This window comes from Bufo bufo, chromosome 4, assembly GCF_905171765.1.
Source record: "Bufo bufo chromosome 4, aBufBuf1.1, whole genome shotgun sequence".
NCBI classification, from domain to species: domain Eukaryota; kingdom Metazoa; phylum Chordata; class Amphibia; order Anura; family Bufonidae; genus Bufo; species Bufo bufo.
The window spans coordinates 99,672,482-99,694,516 of record NC_053392.1 but is presented as its reverse complement, the minus strand read 5'-3'; the positions used below and the strand labels follow the sequence as shown (position 1 = coordinate 99,694,516).

Below are 22,035 nucleotides of genomic sequence, written 5' to 3'. Positions count from 1 at the left end.
TTGTAACAGGCAGTGGACGTGAACTCACTGTGCTAATTAACCATTTGGATTTGGGACAACCTCTAAGTGCGTTGTCTTGATAGTCCCCTTTTATTAACCCTCTATACAAGTTTGGGACTGTGCTACAGAGAATGAACCAGGCTGCTACCTCCTGGAATAGTCCCAGTGTAGTTGGCAACTGAACGATGGGGCTCAGAGACATCGGTGTGAAGCACTAAAGGAGCAGGCAATACTTGTAGTCTGGAAACAAGCTGAGGTCAGGACAGATAGTGTTCATGCATGTTCATAAAACAAATCCTAGGTCACGGCAGGGTTCATGCGTATCTGTAAAACAAGTCGTAGGTCATGGCAGGCGGATCAGAGTCAGTAAATAGACAGATATCATACATAAGCAGTCAGACAGAATACACAAACCTTTGCTAGGACTAACAAAAACTGGAATACCTAAAGCTCAGGCAAAGGGGTGGAACAAACAGCCCAGCAAAAAGCCTGATTAGCACCAGAGAGAAAGGAGGAAATATTAACTCTAGCAGTACCACAGAGACATTCCCTGAGAACTAGCCGGAATGCACATAGCATGAGTGTAGCGACCCCTATGTCCGTCGGGCATAGTGAGGAAGTGACAGACAGGAGCTGCCAGCATAACAATCCTGATATAAAACAGAATTAAACTAATGCATCCGCAAATCAAAAAACATAATTATACAGTTTTAAAAATTTGAGGGATTTAATAACATCTATGTTACATTTTTACTCTGCTATTAATAATACGATCTCTGATCTACCAATCCTATTCTCTCATAATCTCTTCCCATGTTCATATACAGGTCTTTCCTTGAGCTAGGCATATCTTTTGAAGCATACTTCTAAGTATTAGACACCTTTAAACAATCCCTCAAATGCACCTCTTAAAAATTGACTACTGTCATAAAGGTCCCATATACATTAAAGTAATGTTGTCCAACCTTGCAGTTTTGGCGCGATCAAGTAATAATCTAAAGTAGTATGTCCAGGGAGACAAGCATCAGATGCACTGAACTTCAATATTTGATCTTTTTGCTTTCCTAGGAAATAAGCTTCCTCTCGTCTTCCCATTGCAAACACATATACGCTTACCTAAGTTGGAAGAGGTAGCTCTTTACCAAACGGTTATGGATGCATTAAATGGTCCCTATATTTTTGCACAACTTTGCATAAATCAAGGGACCACAAGAAACTTTGTGATATATCTTATCAGAGAAAAATGCCTTGTTCTACAGTTATCCAATGTTTCTTCCCCTTCCTTTTCTAAAATGACTTTGTTTTTTAAAATCATGACAAATCTGTCTTGGATGGCAGCTGCTCACTGAAGAATCAGATTACATTGTTTCATACAAATCTATTGAGAGAAGAGGGGAAAGGAGTGAGCAGGAAATGAGTGAGACACACAGAGCCAAATAGATTGCACAGCTAAATTGCCATGTCAGCCCAAGTTTTATATTCACAATTATACAGGTCAAGACTTTTCTGCAATGCCTCCCATGATCCTGAAGCTGCTTCTGAGTGAGTGTGAGAAAGTTAGGAAGCAGATTCTCCTCTACTTTCTGTGTGCAGTGGATGAGACCCAGTCTCCTCCCACCATCTCTTAAATATTTTAAAATTAGGCATATAGCATACACAGGGAAAAACTGTTAAAAAAGCCAGATACAAGACAGATAATGGCCAGAAATTTTGTTATTCCTCATAATCATGCTGTACTATTAATTAATACAAAATTTGTTGAAAGGTTAGATACACTTTAGTCTTTCCTCTACATAATGATTGTGTTGTTCTACTTTGTCTCTTTGGGAAAGGCTCCCTTTTACTAATGAATTAAAGGGAACATGTTACCATGAATATGCAGTGCAATTTTATACAGCAGGGGGAGCTGAGCAGACTGGTATATAGTTTTGTGGGAAAAGATTCAGTATAACTTACAATGCATTCATTTAAATTCTTGCTCATTATGGGTTTTGGGGTCAAGGAGGTAAAGGAGGTCCAATCTTTGATTGATAGTCTTTTATCTATGACTATGCTTACAGAGATAGCTGCTAATCACTGATCACTTAGAATGAGAAGAAGTGTAAAATAAAATATGAATCTTTTCCCACAAAACTATATTTCAATCCGGTCATCTCCTCCTGCTCTATGACATGCTGCTGGCAGATTGTGTACTTTACTGCACTCTCAAAGGTTCCCTTTAAGTTTCTATGCCTGACTATTTGTAACTGATTATGTGAAGCATGGTTGTGACTTCACTGGCCTACAGTAAGCTGTGAGAAAACTGTAGTGCTCACAGGAATGACGGGGGCTTTTTAACTCCTTAGTGACCACCCATATGCCTTTTTACGGCGATCACAAAGGGGCCTTAGGCTGGGCCGCAGCTTTCACATGAGAGCTGCAGCCCTGTTCTAACAGCCCGGACCAGCAGGAGTGCCAATGCGGGCTGTTTAATGCTTTACATGCCACGGGCAATGGTGCCCGCAGCATGTAAAGCGCTGACAGAGGGAGCAAACTCCCTCTGTCATCCATCGGCACCCCACAAATGGGATTGCGGGGTGCCAATGTGTGTAAAGGCAGGCTAGGGTCTTAAGAATTCCCCAAGCCTGCCTTGAGTAGTTTCCAGAAGGCTGTGCCTCTCTGGTGCACAGCCTTCTGGAAACTACTCAAGGCAGGCTTGGGGATAATGCATTGCGTTTTAAAATCAATCTGAATATTGTCTGTTATAGTCCCCTTGTTAGACTATTAAATGGTAAAAAAAAGTTAGAAAAACACCTTTATTAAATAAATAAAAATCCATTAAAAAAACCCGCTTTTTTTCCATTGAAAACACGCTTTTCAATGAAAAAAAAATTGTAAAAACAAAAGTCCCCCATATGTTTGGTATTGCCGTTTTTGAAATGACCCAGACTACATAAATATCATGTAAATTATCCCCTATGGGGAAAAATAAAATAAAAAATGAAAAGAACTATGACAGGATTGCTAATTTATTCTATGTTGCCATTGAAAAAACTTAATAACAAGCGATCAAAAATCGTAATTTTCTCCAGAATGATACCAATGAAAAATACAAAGCGTCCCACAAAAATCAAGCCCTCACACAACTCCATAGAAGGAAAAATAAAAAAGTTATGGGTCTTGGCATTGGTGTGCCTAACGTGTTTGGCACCCAGGGCGAGTCCTTTCTCTGGCACCCCCGCTCCCCAATATTTTAAAAAAATTGTACCCCCGCACAGTAGTATTGCCCTCATTGTACAACCTTCACAGTAGTTTTGTACAGATGTGTGCCCCCTCACAGTAGTTATACCCTCATTATGGCCCCCTCACAGTAGTTATGCTCACATTGTTCCCCCCTTTACAGTAGTTATGCCCTCTCTGTGCCCCTTTCACAGTTGTAATGCCCTCTTTGTGCCCCTTCACAAAAATAATCCCCATTGTGCCCCCTTTATAGTAATAATGCCCACTGTGCCCCCTTCATAGTAATAATGCTCATTGTGCCCCCTTCACAGTAATGCTCACTGTTCTAGTAATGCCCTCTGGGCCCCCTTCATAGTAGAAATCCCCATTGTGCTCCCTTCACAGTAATAATGCCCACTGTGCCCCCTTCACAGTAATAATGCCCTCTGGCACTGTGTCCCCTCCATAGTAGAAATGCCCATTCTGCCCCATCCATAGTAGTAATGCCCTCTGTGCCCCATCCATAGTAGTAATGCCCTCTGTGCCCCCAGCTGTTTGAAGAGAGGGCAGCTCTCATATGAGAGCTGCTTTCTCTGTTCTGTTCACCTGCTCGCTGTAGCATTCGCAGTGGTGAGCAGGTAAACAGAGCAGAGAAGGCAACACTCACACAAAAAAAAAGTGGACAACCCCTCTAGGCCTAATGCACACGACCGTATGACTTTTTCAGTGTTTTGCGGTCCACAAAAAAGGGATCCGCAAAAAATATGGATGACATCCGTGTGCATTCCGTTTTTTTATGCGGAACGGAACATCTGGCCCCTAATAGAACAATACTATCCTTGTCCGTTATGCGAACAGTAAGGGTCCATTCACACGTCCGCAAAATGGGTCCGCATCCGTTTCACAATTTTGCGGAACGGGTGCAGACCCATTCATTTTCAATGGGGCCGGAATGTGTTGTCCCCAACCGCATTTGCGGATCCGCACTTCCGCATCCGTGCTTCCGTTTTCGCAAAAAAATAGAACATGTCCTATTCCTGTCAGCAATTGTGGACAAGATTAGGCATTTTCTATATTACTGCCGGCGATGTGCGGTCCGCAAATTGCGGAATGCACATTGCCAGTGTTCGTGTTTTGCAGATCCGCAAATTGCGTATCCGCAGAACACTTACGGACATGTGAATGGACCCTAAGAGGACATGTTCTATCTTTGAACAGAACATAAAAATGGAAATACGGAAACGGAATGCATACAGAGTACATTCTGTTTTTTTTTTGCTGACCCATTGAAATTAATGGTTCCGTATATGGAACGCAAAAAACGGAACGTAAACGGAAAAAAAATAAACATACTTCTTACATCCAGTGACTTATCTTCTCTGATGTAGATATTCTCTGATGTAGGTATACGATAAATTGCGCTGAGAACCGATGTTAATTATGCTGAGAACCAATTATTAGATAAAAGCATAGTATTGAGGATGTGCGATCCAGTTTCACTCTTATATTTTACAGATATTCTCTTTCCTCTTCTTCTTCTGTTAGACCAGACCACCATAGTGACTTCTTTCAGCCGTGCCTCGTCTCTGCAGAGTTTAACAAGCAGACATCTTATTTTCTTACTTTTCCATCATCGTCCCACCTTCTAAACACCCCATCCTGCCACCCCCAATACTGTGTCCACTGTGCTCCCCAATACTTTCCTGCAGAAACAGTCCCCCTGAAAACTCTGGTACCACACAGATAGTGCGTCAGTACAAAAACAACCCTTTATTTTGTGCGCTAGTACAAAAAAATCCCCCCTTTCTTTTCAGATCAGACCCCCATATAAAACCCTAAATGAGATCCCCCCATCTCAGACCTAACCCCCTTTAGACCTCTATGTCAGACCCCATATAAGACCCCAGTTTTAAACCTCAGATCAGACCCCCATTAGACCTTCATGTAAGACCCCGACCCAATATCAGACCTCAGACAAGACCCCCATTAGACCTTCAGACCCCATATAAGACCCCATTAGACCTCCAGACCCCTCTATCAGACTTCCAGACCCACATAACAGACCTCAAACCAGACCGCCATATCAGACCTCCAGACCCCCATTAGACCTCCAGACCCCCATATCTGACCCCCATTAGACCTCCAGACCCCCAGTCAGACCTTCAGACACACCATTAGATCACTCCAGACCACCAGTAAGACCTACAGACCCCCCCCCAAGTCAGACCTCCTGATCCCCCGTCAGACCTCCAGACCCCCCCAGAAAGACCTCCAGACCCCCCATAGACCACTCCAGACCCCCATTAGACCTCTCCAGACCCCCATTAGACCTCCACATATCAGAACTCATATCAGACTGTAAAATAATACTTACCTCTCCTGCCGCAACTCTCCCTGTCCTGGCTGTCTTCTCTTCTCAGGGCCGCCACTGCAGTCACCTGTCCTCCTGCAGCGTCAGGTCAGAGTGCGCTCTGTACGTACTGACGCTGCAGGCAGCCAGGACACAGCAGCGCGGGACCTGAGAAGAGGAAGCAGGAGGAGTGGTAAGTACTGTACAGCGCTCACAGTGCTTCTGTCCCTCTCCTCCTGCAGACTAGTGAGTGCTTAAATTATGGAAGCACTCACTAGTATTCCCTTTATTAGATGCATTGCATCGTATAAAGGGAAAAGCAATGAGTGCTTCCATTTGTATTGATGGAAGTGCTCATTGCTTCTGGCACCCCCCTGAGAGCCGGCACCCGGGCGAACCGCCCCCTTCCCCCCTCCCCCTTCCTAGGCACGCCACTGGGTCTTGGGAAGCAGCAATGCAAAAGCATTTTTTTCCACATGCAGATGACAGGTGTCACTCTTAGAATCAATGCACACTTCACTTATTTTGGCAGTTACGGGGCCAAAACTGACCAAATAACTCAAGTGTGAACTCAGCCTTACAAGTCAATGTTAGCGTCAAGAAGAAGCGCACTCCTTTTACACTGTCGTCAGCTGATTAGATGTCACATAGATGTCTACAGAACCTGTTCTAATAAATGCTTATACAAGTAGAGCTTCCACCGACAGAGTGGAGAGGGTGTAAACAGTAAGTTTGTGTTGACGTTGACACTGATTATTTTGCTCCTCCTCTGATCCGTCAGAACAATAACCCCCCCAATAAACGGATCCTGTCTGTGGAGCATCAGTAGCATCAGGAGGAGGCCACAGGGTGGCACAATGACATAGTGTGTAGGTGGCAGCACCATTGAAGACCACAGAGTGGCAAGATGACATAGTGTGGAGGTGGCAGCAGCATCAGGAGACCACAGAGTGACCCAATGACAGAGTGGGGAGGTAGGTAGCAATACCAGTACTAGTTGAATATGGTGGGTAAAAGAAGGACCACGTGGCATCGGGCGGGTGGCAGCATCAGAATAGAAGCTGAGGCAGGTAGCCAGAAGAAATCAGTCTCTTTTGTCAAAGTGTTAGTGTGGCACCATTGATGATCTAGTCTGATGCATCATGCTTTGGTGGGTTGAAATCCTGGCTGATCCAGGCCTGATTCATCTTGACAAAGGTCAGTCTCTCCACATTTTGGGTGGACAGGCGAGTTCTTCTTGGGGTAACTCAGTCCCCGCCGCACTAAACATCCACTCTGCTGCCACACTACTGGCCATGCAGGACAGCTTTTCCAATGCAAACTCTGCCAGTTGCGGCCACAAATCCAGTTTGGCTGCCCAGTAGTCCAGCGAATCTTCAATGTGGGATGGCAGGGTGCTGTCCAAGTATGCCACCACCTGCTGGTTCAGGTTCTGCTCCAGGTCTAGCTGCTGCTGCCGGTGAGTACTTTCTTCATTTGGCAGGTGAAGAAAGCTGCTCATTAGAGTTGAGCGGACACCTGGATGTTCGGGTTCGACGAGTTCGAACTTGACCCCGAACCCGAACCCCATTGAAGTCAATGGGGACCTGAACTTTTGGGCACTAAAATGAGTCTAAAATAGTCCTGGAAAGGGCTAGAGGGCTGCAAAAGGCATCAAAATGTGCTTAAGAGCATGACAACTGTTCTGCAAACAAATGTGGATAGGGAAATGATTTAAAATAACATAAAATACAGAAAAATTAAAAATAACAATCTGGATCTAGGAGTAGGAGGTTGAGGAGGCGGTGGATGGGTGGATGTGGCAGTGTAGGTTGACGTGGCGGTGTAGGTGGAAGCGGCGGTGAAGGAGGAATAGGTAGCCAACACTGATTTGTGTTATTTTTTATTTTTAAATTGTCCCCCAAAATATTGGGACATATAACAAAATAAAACAAAGAATAAGTGCACTTGAGTACAAGAATGGATGGTTGAGGCTGGTATAAATGTCTATTCTGCACAAGGTACAGACAAGTCCTGTGGGATCCATGCCTGGTTCATTTTGATAAACGTAAGCTTGTCCACATTGGCTGCGGCCTGTGATAATGCTCTCTGCCGTGCTAAACACACGTTCACACTATACACTGGCTGCAGGGCAGGTCAGCACCTCCAAGGCTGACAAAGCTTTTCCACAATTTGGCCATGCTAACCCTGCCATCTCAGATGCTGGTGGTGCCCCAGCTATGTTGGCAACCTCTTCCTCCTCCTCTGCCTTCGCCTTGTGCTTCCACTGTGCCCCCGCTGTCAGGTGGGAATGCCATCATCAGCGTGCGCTTGTAGTCGCGCATCTTCCGATCAGTAACAGATGTTTTCACTAAATTTAGTTCCCTGTCAGCAATGCAGAGCAGGGGTTCATTCACGGCAAAAGGGGGATCTTGTCACCCAGCAATAGAACAGAGGATTTTGAGAGATTTAGGCCCCTGTCACCCAGGCACAGCAGGGGTTCATTCACGGCAAAAGGGGGATCTTGTCACCCAGCAATAGAACAGAGGATTCTGAGAGATTTAGGCCCCTGTCACCCAGGCACAGCAGGGGTTTGTATATGCCAAAAATGGTAAAATGTCACCCGACAATTGAAAATAAGATTTTTTTCAATTTAGGGCACTAAAATTGGTACTTTTTTGTATTAAAATAGCTCTAAAATAGTCCTTGAAAAGGCTAAAGGGATGTAAAAGGCAGTAAAATGTGCTTAAGAGCATGGCAACTGCTCTGCAAACAAATGTGGATAGGGAAATAACTTAAAATGAAATAAAAAAACTAAAAATTACAAATTATTAACCTGCAACTCACAGAAGGAGGTGGATATGAAGTCAGAGGTAGAGGAGGTGGTAAATGTGGTGTTGTAGGTGGAGGCAGCAATGGAGGAGGTAGCCAAAAATGTTTTTTTTTATTTATTTTTTATTGGGGTAGGTAGCCCCCAAAATATTGGGACAAATAAAAAAAAAAGAAAACAAAGAATCATTGCACTTGACTTGAGTACAAGAATGTATGTTTGATGGAGGTATAAATGTCTATTCTGCACAAGGTACAGACAAGTCTTGTGGGATCCAAGCCTGGTTCATTTTAATGAACGTGAGCTTGTCCACGTTGGCTGTGGACAGGCGGCTGCGTCTGTCTGTAATGACGCTTCCTGCCGTGCTAAATACACGTTCAGAGAGTACACTGGCTGCAGGGCAGGCCAGCACCTCCAAGTCATACAGGGCAAGCTCTGGCCATGTGGACAATTTGGAGACCCAGAAGTTGAATGGGGCAGAACCATCAGTCAGTACGTGTAGGCGTGTGCACAGGTACTGTTCCACCATGTTGTTCAAATGCTGCCTCCTGCTAACACGCTCCATATAAGGAGTTGGGGCTGGTTGTTGCGGCGAGGTGACAAAGGTTTTCCACATGTCGGCCATGCTAACCCTGCCTTCTGAGGTGCTGGCGCTGACACAGCTGTGTTGGCGACCCCTTCCTCCTCCTCTGCCTTCGCCTTGTGCTTCCACTTGTCCCCCGGCGTCAGTCGGGAATGCTCTCAGGAGCGCGTCTACCAGCGTGCGCCTGTAGTCGCACATCTTCCGATCACTCTCCAGTGAGGGAATCAAGGACGGCACATTGTCTTTGTAACGGGGATCCAGCAGGGTGGCCACCTAGTAGTCAGCACACGTTAAAATGTGGGCAACTCTGCTGTCGTTGCGCAGGCACTGCAGCAGGTAGTCGCTCATGTGTGCCAGGCTGCCCAGAGGTAAGGACAAGATGTCCTCTGTGGGAGGCGTATCGTCTGCGTCCTCCGTATCCCCCCAGCCATGCACCAGTGATAGGCCCGAGCTGCGTTGGATGCCACCCCGCTGTGAACATGCTTCATCCCCATCCTCCTCCTCCTCATCCTCCTCCTCCTCGTCCTCCAGTAGTGGGCCCTGGCTGGCCAAATTTGTACCTGGCCTCTGCTGTTGCAAAAATCCTCTTTCTGAGCCACTTCTAAAAGACTGGCCTGAAAGTGTTAGAGATGACCCCTCTTCCTCGTCGTCGTCCTGGGCCACATCCTCTTCCATCATCGCCCTAAGTGTTTTCTCAAGGAGACATAGAAGTGGTATTGTAACGCTGATAACGGCGTCATCGCCACTAGCCATGTTGGTGGAGTACTCGAAACAGTGCAACAGGACACACAGGTCTCGCATGGAGGCCCAGTCATTGGTGGTGAAGTGGTGCTGTTCCGCAGTGCGACTCAATGTGAGTGCTGCAGCTGAAGCTCCACTATGGCCTGCTGCTGCTCGCACAGTCTCTCCAGCATGTGCAAGGTGGAGTTCCACCTGGTGGGCACGTCGCATATAAGGCGGTGAACGGAAAAGCCGAAGTTACGCTGTAGAGCAGACAGCCGAGCGGCGGTAGGATGAGAACGCCGAAAGCGCGCACAGACGGCCCGCACTTTATGCAGCAGCTCTGACATGTCGGGGTAGTTGTGAATGAATTTCTGCACCACCAAATTCAGCACATGCGCCAGGCAAGGGATGTGCGTCAATCCGGCTAGTCCCAGAGCTGCAACAAGATTTTGCCCATTATCGCACACGACCAGGCCGGGCTTGAGGCCCACTGGCAGCAACCACTCGTCGGTCTGTTGTTATATACCCCGCCACAACTCCTGCGCGGTGTGGGGCCTGTCCCCCAAACACATCAGTTTCAGAACAGCCTGCTGACGTTTACCCCTGGTTGTGCTGAAGTTGGTGGTGAAGGTCTGTCACTGACCGGATGAGGAGGTGGTAGAAGAGGAGGAGGTTAGCCGAGTAGGAAGAGGGGGCAACAGGAGGCAAAGAATGATGCCCTGCGATCCTTGGCGGCGGAAGGACGTGTGCCAAACAGCTCTCCACCTGGGGCCCAGCCGCCACTACATTTACCCAGTGTGCAGTTAGGGAGATATAGCGTCCCTGGCCGTGCTTACTGGTCCACGTATCTGTGGTTAGGTGGACCTTGCCACAGATGGTGTTGCACAGTGCACACTTGATTCTATCCGATACTTGGTTGTGCAGGGAGGGCACGGCACTCCTGGAGAAGTAGCGGCGGCTGGGAACGATGTACTGTGGGACAGCAAGCGACATGAGCTGTTTGAAGCTGTCCGTCTCCACCAGTCTGAATGACAGCATTTCAAAGGCCAGCAGTTTAAAAATGCTGGCATTCAGGGCCAGGGATCGAGGGTGGCTAGGATGGAATTTACGCTTTCTCTCAAAGGTTTGTGAGATGGAGAGCTGAACGCTTCCGTGTGACATGGTGGAGATGCTTGGTGACGGAGGTGGTGTTGTTGGTGGCACATTCTCTGTTTGCTGGGTGGCAGGTGCCAACGTTCCTCCAGAGGCGGAGGAAGAGGCCGAGGCAGCAGCAGAAGAGGGAGCAGGACGGGCCTGAGCCCTTTCTTGGTTTTGAAGGTGCTTACTCCACTGCAGCCCTTATCTCGCATGTAGATGCCTGTTCATGCAGGTTGTGCTAAGGTTCAGAACGTTAATGCCTCGCTTCAGGCTCTGATGGATTTTTTTTTTTTAAACTCTATATGACAGCGGTATTTGTGGCCTAAATGTGACACTCACTTATGCACGTCTTATCCCAGATGTGCAGTATATCAGAGGGTTTTTTCAACCCAGTAACCAAAAAGCCGTATTTCTGGCCTAAATGTGACAGTCACTTATGCTTGTCTAATCCCAGATGTGCAGTATATTAGAGGGTTTTTTCACCCCAGTAATCAAAAAGCTGTATTTCTGGCCTAAATGTGACAGTCACTTATGCTTGTCTAATCCCAGATGTGCAGTATATCAGAGGCTTTTTTCACCCCAGTATGCCAAAGCCGTATTTATGGCCTAAATGTGACAGTCACTTATGCTTGTCTAATCCCAGATGTGCAGTATATTAGAGGGGTTTTTTCACCCCAGTAACCAAAAAGCTGTATTTATGGCCAAAATGTGACAATCACTTATGCACGTGTAATCCCAGATGTGCAATATATTTGAGGCTTTTTTCACCACAGTATGCTAAAGCCGTATTTCTGGCCTAAATGTGACAGTCACTTATGCTTGTCTAATCCCAGATGTGCATTATATTAGAGCGTTTTTTCACCCCAGTAACCAAAAAGCCGTATTTCTGGTCTAAATGTGACAGTCACTTATGCACATGTAATCCCAGATGTGCAGTATATCAGAGGCATTTTTCACCCCAGTAACCAAAAAGCTGTATTTCTGGCCTAAATGTGACAGTCACTTATGCACGTGTAATCCCAGATGTGCAGTATATCAGAGGCTTTTTTTCACCCCAGTATGCCAAAGCCGTATTTATGGCCAAAATGTGACAGTCACTTATGCACGTGTAATCCCAGATGTGCAATATATAGAGGCTTTTTTCACCCCAGTATCCAAAAAGACGTATTTCTGGCTTAAATGTGACAGTCACTTATGCTTGTCTAATCCCAGATGTTCAGTATATTAGAGGGGTTTTTCACCCTAGTAACCAAAAATCCGTATTTCTGGCCTAAATGTGACAGTCACTTATGCACGTGTAATCCCAGATGTGCAGTATATCAGAGGCTTTTTTCACCCCAGTATGCCAAAGCCGTATTTCTGGCCTAAATGTAACAATCACTTATGCACGTGTAATCCCAGATGTGCACTATATTTAACAGATGTTTTTTTTTTTTAACACCAGTAAGCAAAAAGCTGTATTTCTGGACTTGCAGACATGCAGATAGCCTGTGCTGGTGCACTATCGTTGCATAAAATGGCTGCCGATTATGTATTGATATTGACTAACTGAAGAAAAAAAGTTCGTTTTCAGCAGTAGTTGGCTCAGGGCAGGCTTAAAAAAATTGTGCACTGCACCCACAAAACACATTTGGTGTAGATCGCTGCGTACAAAAAACTGTTCTTGATAGGATTTCTCCATGATCTCTCCCTTACAGCAGCTGCAGCCTCTCCCTACACTAATCCGAGCAGAGTGACGGGCGGCGCTACGTGACTCCAGCTTAAATAGAGGCTGGGTCACATGCTGCAGTTGGCCAATCACAGCCATGCCAATAGTAGGCATGGCTGTGATGGCCTTTTGGGGCAAGTAGTATAACGCTTGTTGATTGGCTGCTGTGCAACCTTTCAAAAAGCGCCAAGAAAGCGCCGAACACCGAACCCGAACTTTTACGTAAATGTTCTGGTTCGGGTCCGGGTGCCGAAAAACCTAAAGTTCGGTACGAACCCGAACTTTACAGTTCGGGTTCGTTCAACTCTACTTCTGTGATTAAAAAAACACCCATTTTGGGCAAAATACTAAATTTGCGGCGTTTGCTACATCTGTCATTGTTACATACAAGCTTGAAATACTGCAATAATTTTTTGGGTTTAAAAAAGCACCCCTTTTTGGCAATACCCTCCATCTGGGGCCTATGCAGCATTAGTCAGTGTGAAATTTAAGCTTGAAATACTGCAATAATTTTCTGGGTTTTAAAAAACACCGTTTTTGGGCAAAATACAACATTTTTTAGACCTTGCTGCATCTCTCAGTGTAAAATACACGCGTTAGATACTGTTGTTATCTTAAAAAAAAAAAAACATTTTGGGACAAATACTAAATTTCAGTTGAATGAGGAGAGCGTCGAATAAGGGGTGTGGCCCCGGCCGTGGTGCTGCTGGTGGAGCTCCTGTTGCAGGGAGAGGAGGTGGTCGATCTGTGCCAGGTACACGCACAAGTGAAACACCTTCCTCAGGTGCGAGTAGGTGACAGAACCTTCAGCGGTATTTGGTCGGGTCTAATGTGGCTCTACGAATGGTGAGGCCAGAAAAAGTACAGGCGATAGTAGATTGGGTTGCTGACAGTGGATCCAGTTCCTTCTCATTGTCTCTAACCCAGTCTCCTGCTAAAAGATCAGAGTTAGCACCTGCAGCTGATGTCCATCAGTCTTTCACCTCACTCCCTTGCAAATCAGCCGAGCAGTCTGATCCCCAAGTCATTTTCAAGATGAGTACATTGGAGGACAACCGCAGTACGTCTCGGATGATGACGAAACACAGGTGCCTGCAAAATGCTGTGGCTTTCTGCAGTGTGCAGACCGACAAGGAGGGCAGTGGTGAAGACTGGGTGGAAGATGATGTGGAGGACGATGAGGGCCTTGACCACACATGGAATCAAGGTCATGCGAATGACCTGTGTAGTTTGGAGGAAGATGTGGTGGTCACACAGAGCCACCAACACAGCAGAAGAGGGAGCAGGGTGTAAAAGCGGAGCGGCTGTCCACTAGACAGTATGCCTGCTACTGCCCAACGCAGCAAGGGAACGAGCACACCAAAGCCATCTCTAAGGAGTTTCCTGGCGTGGCAGTTCTTCAGACAATGTGCTGACGACAAGACAGTACCCCCTACCCACCTGCGATCCCTGGCCCTGAATGCCAGCATTTCAAAATTACTGGCCTTTGAAATACTGTAATTCCGTCTGGTGGAGACAGACAGTTTTAAAAGCCTCCAGGTGAGCCATCCCTTCCCTGCATAACCAAGTGGAGGACAAAATCAGGTGTGCACTGCGCAACGCCATCTGTGGCAAGGTCCACCTAACTACGGATACGTGAACCAGTAAGCACGGTCAGGGACATTATATCTCCCTAACAGCACCCTGGGCAAATGCAGTGGCGGCTGGGCCTGAGGTGTATAGCAGTTTTGCGCATGTCGTTCCACTACCGAGGATTGCAGGGCACTTCAGTTTGCCTCCTGTTGCTTCCTCCTCCTACTCCACTTTCTCATCCTCTACCGTCTCCTCATCCGGTCAGCGTAACACCTTCACCACCAACTTCAGCACAGCCAGGGGTAAATGACAGCAGGCAGTTTTAAAGCTTATCTGTTTGGGGGACAAACCCCACACCGCGCAGGAGCTGTGGACAGGCCTTGAACAACAGAACGATGAGTGGTTGGTGCAGTGAGCCTCAAGCCCGGCCTGGTGGTGTGCGATAATGGGAGAAATCTCGTAGCAGCTCTGGGACTAGCCAGTTTGACGCACATCCCTTGCCTGGCGCATGTGCTGAATTTGGTGGTGCAGAGGTTCCTTAAAAATTACCTCGATATGTCAGAGCTGCTGCAGAAAATGCAGGCCGTCTGTGCGCGCTTTCGGTGTTCTCACCATGCTGCTGCTCGCCTGTCAGCGCTTCAGCGTAACTTCGGTCTTCCCGCTCACCACCTCATATGCGACATGCCCACAAGGTGGAACTCCACCTTGCACATGCTGGCCAGACTGTGCGAGCAGCAGCAGGCCATAGTGGAGTTTCAGCTGCAGCACGCACGGGTGAGTCGCTCTGCGGAACAGCACCACTTCACCACCAATGACTGGGCCTCCATGTGAGACCTGTGTTCCTTGTTGCGCTGTTTCAAGTACTCCGCCAACATGGCCAGTGCCGATAACGCCATTCTCAGCGTTACTATCCCACTTCTATGCCTCCTTGAAAAAACGCTGCTGGCGATGATGGAAGAGGATGTGGCACAGAAGGAGGAGGAGGAAGAGGGAGCTGGCTGGGGGATATTCCACATTTCGGACACAGACGATACACCTCCCACAGAGGACAGCTTTTCGTTGCCTCTGGGCAGCCTAGCACACATGAGCGATTACATGCTGCAGTGTCTCCGCAACGACCGCCGAGTTGCCCACAGTCTAACTTGTGCTGATTACTGGGTGGCCATGCTGTTGGATCCCCGTTACAAGGACAAAGTACCGTCCTTAATTCCGTCACTGGAGCATAATCTTAAGATGCGCGAGTACAAGCGCACGCTGGTAGACGTGCTGCTGGTGGCATTCCCACCTGACAGCGGAGCACAGTGGAAGCACAAGGCGAAGGCAGAGGAAGAGGTCGCCAATGCAGCTGGGGCACCACCAGCACCTCAGAAGGCAGGGCTAGCATGGCCGAAATGTGGAAAAGCTTTGTCAGCACGCCACAACAACCAGCACCACCAGCTGATATGGAACGTCTTAGCAGGAGGCAGAATTTCACCAACATGGTGGAGCAGTATGTGTGCACACGCCTACACATACTGAATGACGGGTCTGCCCCCTTCAACTTCTGGGTCTCCGAATTGGGCACATGGCCTGAGCTTGCCCTTTACGCCTTGGAGGTGCTGGCCTGCCCTGCAGCCAGTGTATTATCTGAACGTGTGTTTAGCATGGCAGGGGGCATTATCATAGACAAGCCAATGTGGCCAAGCTCACATTCATTAAAATGAACCAGGCATGGATCCGACAGGACTTGTTCTTACCTTGTGCAGAATAGACATTGTTGCTCATTGTTGTATTTTTGATATTTCCCACTCTTTTGGGGTGTACCCTAATTTAAAAAATTTAAATTAAAAATTAAACCAAAAACCAGTGTTGGCTACCTCCTCCTCCTCCACCGCTGCTTCCACCTACACTGCTACGTCCACCGCCTCCTCAACCTCCTACTCCATATAGACCTCCACCTCATACATCAAGATAATTTTTTTAATTTGTACGTATTTTATTTTATGTCATTTCACTAATTTGTCTGTTACATTTTTGGGTGAAATTCATAAATTTTTGGCTGTGATATACCCCTGCTCTACCTAGTAGACAGGTTAATAAATTTCACTAATTTTTCTGTTACATTGTTGGGTGACATTCACCAATTTTTGGCTGTAATATTCCCCTGCTCTACCGAGTTGACAGCTTAATACATTTCACTATTTTTTCTGTTACATAGTTGGGTGACATTCACCAATTTTTGGCTGTGATATACTCCTGCTCTGCCTAGTAGACAGGTTAATAAATTTTACAAATTTTTCTGTTACATTCTTGGGTGACATTCTACCATTTTTGCTGTGAATAAACCCCTGCTCTGCATAGGTGACAGGGACCGAAATTTTTAAAAATCATCTGTTACATTGGTGGGTGACATTAACCCATTTCTGGCGATGAAAAACCTCTGCTCTGCATAGGTGACAGGGACTTAAATTTCTAAAATTCGTCTTTAATTGGCCCTTTCATTTAATCCTTCTGCTTTAATAACTTGTCCCACATTTCCGCTCAATCCTATTGCAGCCATTGACCTCCTTTGGATGAGGTCTCCCTTTCTCCCGCTCCCTCTCCAGCGTGGATCCCTAATTCCCCACTAACCGTGATCAACATGGTATGCGCAGAAAAGAACATCGAAAGTTGATAGAGAAGATATCCAATTGGATCGTGGACGTCACAGGGACGTGCGATCAGGCAAAAGTTATCTAGAGTTAACAAAGCGGCAGCAGGGCCTTTCCTGTCTAACTTTTCCAAATCCAAAATACCCCAGTGACATTCCCTATAATTTTTTATTAATCATTCCAATAACAGGGCATCTTAAGAGTCCTGTATTGCTATTTATCATCACTACCTCCCCGAGTCGGGAGTGGGCAATTGCTGTGCGCCCCCTCCTTTCATTCGATACTTCCGCTTTGATAACTTCTCCCACATTTCCTCTCAATCACATTTAATTTCATACATTGACCTCCCTTGGATGTGGTATCCCTTTCTCACACTCCCTCTCCAGCGTGGAACCCTGATTCGCCACTAAGCGTGATCATCGAACATCGAAAGTTGATAGATCAGATATCCAATTGGATCGTGGACATCACGGGGACGTGCGACATGGTGGAACAGTATGTGTGCACACGCCTACATGTACTGACTGATGGGTCTGCCCCCTTCAACTTCTGGGTCTACTCCCTTGGAGGTGCTGGCCTGCCCTGCAGCCATTGTATTGTCTGATTGTTTGTTTAGCACGGCTGGAGAGGGTTATCACAGGTTATATTTCCCAATGTTTTGGGGTGTACCCTAATAAAAAATAAAAAAAAAGCAGTGTAGGGTACCTCCTCATCCTCCACCGCCGCTTCTACCTACACCGCCACATCCACCACCTCCTCAACCTCCTACTCAATTTGTACCTCGTCCTCCAAGATCAAGATTATATATTTTTATTTTTACGTATTTTATGCTCTTAACCACATTTTGCTGCCATTTGCAGCTCTCTAGCCCTTTCCATGACTTTTTTTTACAGCCATTTTAGTGCTTCAAAGTTCGGGTCCCCATTGACTTTAATGGGTTCGGGGTCAAGTTTGGGTCCCGAACTCAAACTTTTTTGTGAACTTCAGCCGAACCCGTCGAACCCGAACATCCAGGTGTCCGCTCAACTCTATTCACCACACAACGGCAAATACTTTTTTTTGTGCCACTAATACACACCAAAAAGAGCTTTAGAACATAGCCACAGTGCCCTCATAATGACGGCTATGCTGGTCACTAAACAATAGCCACAGTGACCTCATAATGACAGCCATGCTGGTCACTAAACAATAGCCACAGTGCCCTCATAATGACAGCCACACTGGTTACTAAACAATAGCCACAGTGCCCTCATAATGACAGCCACGCTAGTCACTAAGCAATAGCCAAAGTGCCCTCATAATGACAGCCACACAGGTCACAAAACAATACTCACAGTGCCCTCATAATGACAGCCATGCTGGTCACTAAGGAATAGCCAAAGTGCCCTCATAATAACAGCCATGCTGGTCACTAAACAATAGCCACAATGCCCTCATAATGAAAGCCAAACTGGTCATAAAACAATAGCCACAGTGTCCTCATAATGACAGCCAGAGCGGTCAAAAAACAATAGCCACATTGCCCTCATAATGACATAAAGATTATCCAATAAAATGTAATCAGCAAGATAACTGTTACTTTCTCCTCAGTCCCCTGCTTCTGCCAATTACTCTTCTGATGCTGATCCTCGGTGGTTCAGATGTCAGAACTTCAGAAAGTTACAGTATCTACTTGTTGTGTGGCACATGACAGGTAGAATTTAGTGTTGAATTCCCGTCTTACAGAGATCACCTTGACATGTGGCAGACGGGCCCAAATAATTTTGTACAACATATACACTCACCTAAAGAATTATTAGGAACACCTGTTCTATTTCTCATTAATGCCATTATCTAGTCAACCAATCACATGGCAGTTGCTTCAATGCATTTAGGGGTGTGGTCCTGGTCAAGACAATCTCCTGAACTCCAAACTGAATGTCAGAATGGGAAAGAAAGGTGATTTAAGCAATTTTGAGCGTGGCATGTTTGTTGGTGCCAGATGGGCTGGTCTGAGTATTTCACAATCTGCTCAGTTACTGGGATTTTCACGCACAACCATTTCTAGGGATACAAAGAATGGTGTGAAAAGGGAAAAACATCCAGTATGCGGCAGTCCTGTGGGCGAAAATGCCTTGTGGATGCTAGAGGTCAGAGGAGAATGGGCCGACTGATTCAAGCTGATAGAAGAGCAACGTTGACTGAAATAACCACTCGTTACAACCGAGGTATGCAGCAAAGCATTTGTGAAGCCACAACACGCACAACCTTGAGGCGGATGGGCTACAACAGCAGAAGACCCCACCGGGTACCACTCATCTCCACTACAAATAGGAAAAAGAGGCTACAATTTGCACGAGCTCACCAAAATTGGACTGTTGAAGACTGGAAAAATTTGGCCTGGTCTGATGAGTCTCGATTAGAGTTGAGCGAACACCTGGATGTTCGGGTTCGAGAAGTTCGGCCGAACTTCCCGTAAATGTTTGGGTTCGGGATCCGAACCGAACTTCGTCCCGAACCCGAACCCCATTGAAGTCAATGGGGACCCGAACTTTTGGGCACTAAAAAGGCTGTAAAACAGCCCAGGAAAGAGCTAGAGGGCTGCAAAAGGCAGCAACATGTAAGTAAATCCCCTGCAAACAAATGTGGATAGGGAAATGAATTAAAATTAAAATAAAAAAAATAAAAATGAACCAATATCAATTGGACAGAGGTCACATAGCAGAGAATCTGGCTTCACGTCAGCAGAGAATCAGTCTCTTCATGCCATAGCAAAGAATCTGGCTTCATGTCAGCAGAGAATCAGTCTCTTCATGCCATAGCAGAGAATCTGGCTTCATGTCAGCGCAGAATCAGTCTTCATGTCATAGCAGAGAATCAGGCTTCACGTCACCCAACACTGGAACAGGCCACTGTCACACATTTAGGCCCCGGCACCCAGACAGAGGAGAGCGGTCCCGTAACAGAGAATCTGGCCTTATGTCAGCGCAGAATCTGTCTTCATGTCATAGCAGAGAATCAGGCTTCACGTCACCCACCACTGGAACAGGCCACTGTCACACATTTAGGCCCAGGCACCCAGGCAGAGGAGAGAGGTCCCGTAACAGAGAATCTGGCCTTATGTCAGCGCAGAATCTGTATTCATGTCATAGCAGAGAATCAGGCTTCACGTCACCCACCACTGGAACAGGCCACTGTCACACATTTAGGCCCCGGCACCCAGACAGAGGAGAGCGGTCCCGTAACAGAGAATCTGGCCTTATGTCAGCGCAGAATCTGTATTCATGTCATAGCAGAGAATCAGGCTTCACGTCAGCCACCACTGGAACAGGCCACTGTCACACATTTAGGCCCAGGCACCCAGGCAGAGGAGAGCGGTCCCGTAACAGAGAATCTGGCCTTATGTCAGTGCAGAATCTGTATTCATGTCATAGCAGAGAATCAGGCTTCACGTCACCCACCACTGGAACAGGCCACTGTCACACATTTAGGCCCCGGCACCCAGACAGAGGAGAGGTTCATTCAACTTTGGGTTGCCCCGCAATATAATGGTAAAATGAAATTAAAAATAGTATTGAATGAGGAAGTGCCCTGGAGTAGAATAATATATTGTTAAGGGGAGGTAGTTAATATCTAATCTGCACAAGGGATGGACAGGTCCTGTGGGATCCATGCCTGGTTCATTTTTATGAACGTCAGCTTGTCCACATTGGCTGTAGACAGGCGGCTGCGTTTGTCTGTAATGACGCCCCCTGCCGTGCTGAATACACGTTCAGACAAAACGCTGGCCGCCGGGCAGGCCAGCACCTCCAAGGCATAAAAGGCTAGCTCTGGCCACGTGGACAATTTGGAGACCCAGAAGTTGAATAGGGCCGAACCATCAGTCAGTACGTGGAGGGGTGTGCACAGGTACTGTTCCACCATGTTAGTGAAATGTTGCCTCCTGCTAACACGTTCCGTATCAGGTGGTGGTGCACTTAGCTGTGGCGTGTTGACAAAACTTTTCCACATCTCTGCCATGCTAACCCTGCCCTCAGAGGAGCTGGGCGTGACACAGCTGCGTTGGCGACCTCTTGCTCCTCCTCTGCCTTGGGCTTCCACTGGTTCCCCTGTGACATTTGGGAATGCTCTCAGTAGCGCGTCTACCAACGTGCGCTTGTACTCGCGCATCTTCCTATCACGCTCCAGTGTAGGAAGTAAGGTGGGCACATTGTCTTTGTACCGGGAATCCAGCAGGGTGGCAACCCAGTAGTCCGCACACGTTAAAATGTGGGCAACTCTGCTGTCGTTGCGCAGGCACTGCAGCATGTAGTCGCTCATGTGTGCCAGGCTGCCCAGAGGTAAGGACAAGCTGTCCTCTGTGGGAGGCGTATCGTCATCGTCCTGTGTTTCCCCCCAGCCACGCACCAGTGATGGGCCCGAGCTGCTTTGGGTGCCACCCCGCTGTGAACATGCTTCATCCTCATCCTCCTCCACCTCCTCCTCATCCTCGTCCTCCTCGTCCTCCAGTAGTGGGCCCTGTCTGGCCACATTTGTACCTGCCTCTGGTGTTGCAAAAAACCTCCCTCTGAGTCACTTCGAAGAGACTGGCCTGAAAGTGCTAAAAATGACCCCTCTTCCTCCTCTTCCTCCTGGGCCACCTCCTCTTCCATCATCGCCCTAAGTGTTTTCTCAAGGAGACATAGAAGTGGTATTGTAACGCTGATAACGGTGTCATCGCCACTGGCCATGTTGGTGGAGTACTCGAAACAGCGCAACAGGGCACACAGGTCTCGCATGGAGGCCCAGTCATTGGTGGTGAAGTGTGTCTGATCCGCAGTGCGACTGACCCGTGCGTGCTGCAGCTGAAACTCCACTATGGCCTGCTGCTGCTCGCACAGTCTGTCCAGCATATGAAAGGTGGAGTACCACCTGGTGGGCACGTCGCATATGAGGCGGTGAGCGGGAAGGCCGAAGTTACGCTGTAGCGCAGACAGGCGAGCAGCGGCAGGTTGTGAACGCCGGAAGCGCGAACAGACGGCCCCCACTTTATGCAGCAGCTCTGACATGTCGGGGTAGTTGCGAATGAACTTCTGCACCACCAAATTCAGCACATGCGCCAGGCAAGGGATGTGCGTCAAACCGGCTAGTCCCAGAGCTGCAACGAGATTTCGCCCATTATCGCACACCACCAGGCCGGGCTTGAGGCTCACCGGCAGCAACCACTCGTCGGTCTGTTGTTCTATACCCCGCCACAACTCCTGTGCGGTGTGGGGCCTATCCCCCAAACATATGAGTTTCAGAATGGCCTGCTGACGTTTACCCCGTGCTGTGCTGAAGTTGGTGGTGAAGGTGTGTGGCTGACTG

At 47.4% G+C, this 22,035-nt stretch overlaps 1 protein-coding gene across 1 annotated transcript in view; it reads left to right on the top strand.

The window, feature by feature from the left end:
- SNTG2 (syntrophin gamma 2) overlaps positions 1-22,035 on the top strand; it is a 587,738-nt gene that overhangs the window by 76,032 nt on the left and 489,671 nt on the right. The window lies entirely within an intron of this gene.